We start from the raw sequence: 8136 nt of genomic DNA, 5'->3' as shown, positions 1-8136 counted from the left end.
TCACTGATGTAACACATCGTCATGCTGGTTGTACCCAAAATATGCCTCTATAGCAACATGTCTATGCTGGCTGTTCCCAATTTAGGCCAGCATTGTCCTGTACAAAGCATGATTGATGCTGCCCGAGCCTGTGCAGTGTGCCCAATACATATGCCAGTTTATCTCTCTAATACACATTACTTCTGTGGTGATGAAAGAAGCATAATTCAATTCAACAGATAAAATGTGGAAAAGCGATCACCCAAAGGTGAACCTAATTGAAGAAACACAATGTGAGCACAATCTTAAAGTATGCAACCTAGCAGGCCTAGTGCACATTTTACCTTTTCCTTCACCAATAAATCGGGGGGAGAGCGCGAACGCAGTCCCCCACGACCAGAAATAATGCAGTCGCGTACCCCGCATTTGTGGACATAGCAGGGGTCAGCAAATCCGATGTGCAATGGGTAAGCCTCACCCTGGGAGATCTGCCCTTGAGATCAGATTCTCCCCTGCCAGCTAAGTATGAGTTGCATGCAAGAGGGCAGGGGTTGGGCCAGTTCTGGAAGCCCCGCTAAGCGAGGGTGAGAAGGCAGGCCCTGACCCAGCCCCAGCCCCACACCCCCCCGGAAGCTCTGAGCGTCTGCAGCTGCCTGTCCCGCGTGTAGGGGGAAGCTCCAGCAGGCGGAGCCCGGCAGAAGAGCAGATTGTAGCGTAGTTCCTTTCTCCCATCAGGCCCTGCTCGGCCCGAGATTTATATAAATAGCAGGATGGCTCGAGCAGGCCTGTTCCAGTCTGCCCACTGTCCTGTCGGCCCCACACGGGCCCATGGCCCTCCTGAGCGGAGCTGCTCAGCGCTGGCCCCATTGACACCATCATAATCATCCTGGCCCTCAACGCTCCACCACCCCTGAATCTCAGAGTTCTGCTCAATGACAATGTTGAAGCTTTGACATCTTTGCCGTAACCATATGCCGTGTTGTGTCAGCCGAGCCTGCACAGCGCCAAAGGCAAGTATTCCCTTGTCCGGGCCCAGAGGTCACTGAGTCTTCCTGTGCCATCCACTTGGCACAGCCTACTGTTCCCAGCGTTTTCTACCCGCAAATCAGCACCACTGCCAAACAGAACTGCATCATTGGGGCCCATCGCTGCTGCTCTCCGACTTGACCCCAGCCCAGCGCAAAGGCACCCATGCTTCAGGTCTGATGCTGAAAAGCCTGGCTCTGCTGAGATCCGAAAGACAAGAACTAAGGTATTTTGGGAACATAGTACTATTGTTTTTTGTGTTGCAACTGTATCAGCTCACACCTCTCCTGAAGGGTTTAGGCTGCCCTCAGACTGCGCTAGCAAAAGAGTGAAAATAAGTTATACCTGTTGGGCTTGCCTGTTTCACTTTTATGATTGGGATAACTGCTGCATGGGTATTAAGCGCGTTATAAATAACCTATCATATCAGATCATATCATAGATCACAGATCAAGAGCATAAGCAACTTCCAGAAACCTTGGCAGGTGGTCCACTGAGGCCCATTTGCAGGTTGCAGTGTGTTAATGGGGCACTACTAGGGTAACATATTGTGCTGTACATGTGGTATTCGCCATGCTTTGATACCCCACTGGCCACATCTATAATGTCCAATGTACTTGGTATAATGCATGGACATTTTCATTAATCCACACAGTGCTTAGAGGTAAACGTAACTGAGCTCCCGCTGTTCTTCTTTGTCTCGAGACGTGGAAAAAAAGCACTGCAAAGGTTAAGTTTCTCAGCTGATAAAGGTTCATCTTCGGTGACATTCGCAATTCAAAAGAACAATTTTGGGGCAGACAGGCTATGTCGCCGTAACCCCTGCTAAACATATGTCCAGAGATGACAAACCTTGAAAGTAACTCCGCACAATGGCCCTCTGGGCAGCGGCCCACGGCTAATCAGTGGTTCAGGAATCCGCTGTGGTGCCCACGCCGAGAGGAACTCCTGCACAGCACCTGTACACATAATCCTTCGCCCGGGCCAGCACTCTCTTCTCCTCACCTCCTCCCTTTATCTCGGCTCGCTTTTTGCCCCTCGGAGCACCATGCAAGAGAGGAACGGGCATGTCTGGGCCGGAGCCCGTTCCTCTCTTGCATGGTGGGTCCTACTTGCCTGAAATGGGATATTTAAATGCAAAGTAATTGCTACTATATTAATACCATTTTTCATAGTTTGTGGGAGTACTGGGCAATTATATGGACCCGCACTCACTGAAAATTAATGGTATCCCCGAGGTAACCCTCACTATGCCGTGATACAAACTAGTCTCTCCTTCCTCCATCATCAAGTCCCAAGATCTTCTTGACGAATTTATTTATTTCTTCAATGTTTGTCGGATATCCGACAAACATTGCATAAATAAATAAATTAACACTTCGTGGCTGAGGACTGTAACTACCTCTGTTGACCCCATGGGGTCACCAGAGGAAGTTGCAGTTTTGCACACAGGCACATTTTAAAAAAAAACAAAAGAATTATTATTATTTTTTTTTTACTCAAGAGTTGTCCAACATACGGCCTCGCGGGCCACATAAAATGGCTTGGCAGGCTGCATTGTGGCCCGCGGGCCGTATGTTGGACAATCTTGGTGTAGTGGCATGTGTGACTTCGCTCAAATGGATTACAGTGTGTATGCAAATTAATTTGCCGACCCACAATGCCTTGCTGAAGTGGCTCTGAACTAGAGGTGTCCTTCAAGTAACGGTTACTAGATGTGGCTGTTGCATGTTTGAGGTGACTGAAGTGGATTATTCTAGAATATATTGTTTACACTGTATATGTCAGTAACACAGCGAGGGTGGCTCTTACATTTGGTAAACAAACTGCTCTAGAATGTTTGTGATGGGAAAGCTTGTACACCGTATGTATCGTAACAAGATATATGTGTGTGTATGCCAGTAACCCTTATTGTTGGCATGGACTGAACTACACAAAGGAACATTCTTATATCAAATAATATCATGCAGCTTTCTGATTAAAAAAAGGATGGGGCATTTATGGAGCGCGGCAGGTGGAGGTTGGGAGAATGCACATAAGTGGTGCAAGTGGACACATGATCTTTCTTCCCAATACATTCCACTGGTAGGAACCACGCGTGTAGGTCAACAGAGGCGTCGCTAGGAGTGGGGGGCAGGCAGGAGGGATGTAGCCCGGGGTCTTTTGGTTGTAGGCCCGGCAGAGGCTCAGAAGCCAGCCCTGAGTCCTGGCAGTCCCGACATTAGACATTTGGGACGGTTTATAGCAAGATTTCATTGATATATTTTGGGATAACATCGTCAAAATGTGCTCCTTTTCCTTTATCGTGGATTTCTGGACATGCTAGAAGACACGTTCATATAAAGTCCTCTGACATGCTTATGTTAAGGTATGTCTTCAATTACACCTACATACTTTTCTTTACAGCACATACCCCACCATATGCTGTGCATCACCAGATTCTCCCTGCAGGACCCATGAGAACTCTGCATCTGCCTCAGAGCTGTTACAGGCAAAATATATGTGAAAGATTTTGTTTTGTTTATTCATGTACATTGCGCACCGGACCCGGGGGTATCAGGGCGCAGCAGTTACAGGAAAGTTCAAAGCTTGGTTACATAGGCAAAGGTACAATAGACAGAATGAAATACAAAAAGCACAGATAATGCAGTGAGCGCAAGCGAGGAAGAGCACCTAGCAAGAAGTGCAGGTGATAGCAATCGAAGGTTAAAGAGTGGTGTATGTGTCAGGCCTTACTGTTTGAGGACTTTTAAATGATTGATACGTTTCTGTCTAAACTGGAGATATGGTTGGTCAGCTCGTATCGTAGGGGGTAAGGAGTTCCAAAGCTGGGCAGCTTTTACAGGAAAGCTACAACCCCCCCATCTTGGAGAGTTTAGTTCTGGAGACAGTAGGGCAGTTAGCATTCGCTGATCTGGTGGGCCTGGTAGAGGATTTTCTACAGAATCTTTCGCTGAGGTAGAGGAGGGATGCGTTATTCATGCATTTGTACGTGACAGAGGCAGTCTTAAGTTGGATTTTGTCGCTCGTCGAGAGCCAGTTGTTTGGTCTTCTAGGCTCAGAGATGTGATCTCTCTTAGAGACGGCTAGGGCAGCTCTGAGAGTATTGTTCTGAAGAGTTTGAATTCTCTTCACTATGTGTTTATTGGAACCAATGTAGAGGGCGTTGCAGTAGTCTGGTTTAGACAATATCAGGGCTCTAGCGAGGGTAGAAGAGCTGTTTGTCGAGAGAAAAGCTTTGCCTGCTCTAATGAGTTTGCAGGTGTATGCAGTCGTTGATGCCATAGAGTTAACTTCTTTGGTGAATGAAAGGGTGGAGTCGAGGTAGAAACCTAAAGTCTTTACCTCTTTCGTGACTTTGATGGAATTGCCATCAGTGGTAAAGAAGGTGTAATCAGGCCCTAGTTTTGTGAGATTGAGAGTAGTACCCAGGATGATGAGTTCGGTCTTGTCATCATTCAGGTACAGACCCTGTGTTGCCATCCATGCCTGGATGATGAGGTAGACCCTGTTCACCAAGGCCAAATCCTTATCGTAGACCCCGGAAAGAGGAAGGAGAATCTGGGTATCATCTGCATAGTTGGTGTAGTTGATACCGAGATGGTCCAGAGCATCGAAAAGTGGCTTTGTGAATATGTTGTACAAGGTGGGCGAGACACAGGAGCCCTGAGGTACTCAGCATGTGATGGGAGTGGGGTCTGCGGCAGCTTAGGGTGAGAAGACTCTCATGGTCCTGTTATTGAGAAATGATTTGATCCAAGTAATGGCTTCTGTGGAGAAATGTGCCGCTGATTTCAGGTGGCTGCAAAGGACCTTTTGATGTGATTTTATTTACTAATTGATCCTAGGCAAGACAATGTCAGCCTTTCATGCTTCCGAGCTCGATAAATGAGTACCGACTTCGGTTGGGTGATACTGTATGGAAATATGTTCTCTGTAAAGTGCTTTGGTGAATGTACTATAAAAATAACACATCATTATCATTATCCATTATAATGAGATTCCCCTTAATATGGAGTGAGAGAAGGTAGCATAGTCGTGAGGCTGGAAGAGGGGCAGATCCATCGGGGAGATCCATGTTGCAGTGGAAGCCGTCACGTCACGGTAGTCTTAATGAGAGGCAAAGGCCCAATTTATGGAAATGTGTGCAGAAAACCTGCAAGGGCCACGCGCTGAGAAGGACACTGCGCGAGCCTGCGCCTAGAATAAAAAATGCGTGCCCCGCATATTCATGGAGTTCACTGCGCAAAGTAACCGTATTTGCAAGTCGTGCCCGGGACACCCCCCACACAAAGCATAAACAGCCAGAACAGATACCTTTGCGTGCTCCCCTGGCCGTGAATACATGCACCCTTCAAACACGCACCCTTCAATCTCTTGGTCCCTGCACAGGGTCCCCCGTACTGTTGTTGGCACCCCAACAACATGCGATTGAAAAATCATAACTAAGTTAGATCGGAAACCAGGTTGTGTACATGCATCCCTAAATCCGACATGCCAACCCACCTCCACGCTGCAATTCTTATGTGCAAGTGTTATTATGCCTGCCTTCGGGTGGCGTAGAGATCGAGGGATTTGCGTGGCAAATTTTATGCCGAGAGGCTGCACAGGTGGTCCCAAGAATATATGTCGTTTGGCACAATTGTAGGCATGCAATGGATTACCCACAGGAAGTCCCTCATAATGCCCACTTTTTCAGATGTTTTACCCTATTTTCTGAATTCCAGCCCCTTCCCAGCCTTCTGCTCAAGCCACACCCACACTTTATGTGGTGTCTCGCACAAGGCGCTTGACGGCTTGCAGAGACGTGCCGAGTCTGTGCAAACTCCACGAAAGTCCTGTAAAAGTCCCACGCATTCCATTCCATTAATCCACTAACAGGATTTTGTACGCAGTTTGGCGAGCAAGTTCCCTATTTCCAATGCAAATAATTCCATAAATGGGGCCCTTATAGTGAACATAAATCAGGTGAAGCGCTGGGGACCCAGGTTTACGTGCAGGTTCCATCAAGGTGTTAAGGAGTAGTAGGCTGTGGCGGGACTAGATCCAGCCCTAAAGCCTATCTGGAAGGGATCAAGTATTCAACGCCCCTCAGAACATGGTTTGACTCTATCCAGGTTTAAGGATGCAAACAGCTTGCAAGCAGAGTCAAGAATAGAGCGCATTCGATACTTACTAGGCTCGCTTCTCTTAGATTTCTGGTAAATTGGTATGGCGATAGCCTTTTTTCCAATTAGGAGGACGTTTGCCCTCTTTACATAATTGACGGTAAAGTGTGTGTAATAATTGTCCCCAAGTCTCAGGGGCTTCTTTTAACACAAGGTTAAGCAACACATCTGCGCCGGGTGCCCTTGATCTTTAGTTTTTTAATTTTTAGGATGATAACCAAGGTGTCGAAATTTAATTTCTATGGGGCCCACCCTTCTTCTTGCTTCACCATATTACCTAAAGGTTCTCTACCATGCATCTTTCCAACATGCTGAACCCATACGTCGTCACCAGTTGGGTTCACGAGTACTCTCTTCTTTAAGCCCCGGATCTCGCTGAATAGACTCCATATTGTCTTTGAATCAGCTCTGGTGATTAACATAAACATATACTGCCACTTGGGCCTTTTTATGAGACATCTGCCTTCTTTTCACCCAATTGCGGTAGTCGTTGTTTCCCCTTCTGATCTGCTGTTTGACCTTTATGATATCAAATTCATTTCTCAACATTGATCTTATCTTTTGCTTTAGTAAGCATTTTGCGTTCCTAATAGAAGGGTCTGGTCTCTTATTTTTCTGTTTACTTTCTTTGACCAGGCTTTTCTGATCCATGGGCATGACCTCACTCATTGGGCCTCATTACAAGTTTGGCGGTAGCCTTGCCGGTAAAACCGGCAGGCTGCCGCCAGACTTGCAATTCTTTATGGCAACCGTATATGGGCAATTACCGGGTCATTATGGCCCTGCCAGACCCAGTGCCGGAGCATCCGACATGCTCTGCTCGCGGATGTCGGTACGCCTGCCAGGTCAGACCTAGCGGGACAAAAGGCACCCGTGAGCAGAACTCGTAGTTTGCCGTTCCAGGAACTACGGTATCAGCAAACTTACCGGTACCGTAGTCACCGGACCGGCAAACTTGTAATGAGGCCCATTGTGATTTTGTACCATTCAATAATTTTGTCAGCCCTTAGGCCTAAACTACAGCCTAGGAAATTAGGTAATTCATTTCCCATAGTATCATTCGTGGTCTTGATATTTCTGTCCGACCATGTGATACGGTGTGCTACAACAAATTCCCCACTCTTACACCTGCACCAACTTTAAAGTCACTGCCATAGTCCTGCCTCCTGATTAGAAAATGGCATCCTTGCCCTTGGTTGCTTCAGAGGTAGTTTCCTGTTTACAGGCTGCTTGCTGGCCACCCCACTGCCGTCCTCCTACTCTTTATAGGTTAGAAAATGGGCATATATTTAAATCTTCTTGTAATTTTATTTTTGATAGGAAAAATGTGCTTAAAGTTTTTGTAAATAAACTAATTGCACAATACATTTTTTTATTTATTTATTTATTGCATTTGTAACGCGCACCTAACCCTCAGGCATCTGTGCGATTGGTTTAAGAATATGGTTACAGGACATACAGGCTTAAGAATTTGGTTACAGGTCGTGCAGGCTTAAGAAAGTGGTTACTTTTAAAAGGATAGGGTAGTTTGCTTTCTTGCACTGACGATTTAATGCTCATGGTTTCTCCGACACACCTAAAATTCATCGGTTTCCCCAATAAAAGACAGCACACTATGCAATCGGTCTCACAACCATAACTGGGTCCAAGACAAATTTCATGGGAGCCAATGATTATACTCTGAATATCCTGTGTCTGAGTGAATGTGGCCAGCGGATATTGCTGCATAGATCTGCAACTTCAACACATTGGACTATGGTCTCCTTATCAACAGGCTGCAGAAGATGGGCCGGATGTCCACAGATCCTGTTTTGATTCTGCTCCATGCCAACAGCTGTCACTGGTGTGGGTCATCCAGCGGTGTCATGTGGCACTCACGGGCTCTTCCTTTTCAACCACTGCTGTTTATTTAGGGATGTGTGTGATTTGTGCAGGGTGTGAAAAGAAATGAAATGCCTGCCCT

General features: G+C 46.6%; 1 non-coding gene across 1 annotated transcript; it reads right to left on the bottom strand.

Moving 5' to 3' along the window:
- Positions 1-344: 344 nt before the first annotated feature.
- LOC138514780 (U1 spliceosomal RNA) lies at positions 345-506 on the bottom strand. The gene has a single exon (XR_011281934.1). It is a non-coding gene; the product is annotated as a U1 spliceosomal RNA (small nuclear RNA).
- Positions 507-8136: the final 7630 nt, after the last annotated feature.

Source organism: Ambystoma mexicanum, chromosome 12, assembly GCF_040938575.1.
Source record: "Ambystoma mexicanum isolate Mex_15411 chromosome 12, UKY_AmexF1_1, whole genome shotgun sequence".
NCBI classification, from domain to species: Eukaryota; Metazoa; Chordata; class Amphibia; order Caudata; family Ambystomatidae; genus Ambystoma; species Ambystoma mexicanum.
Note: the sequence above shows the minus strand (reverse complement) of the source record. Positions and strands in the feature narration are given on the sequence as shown.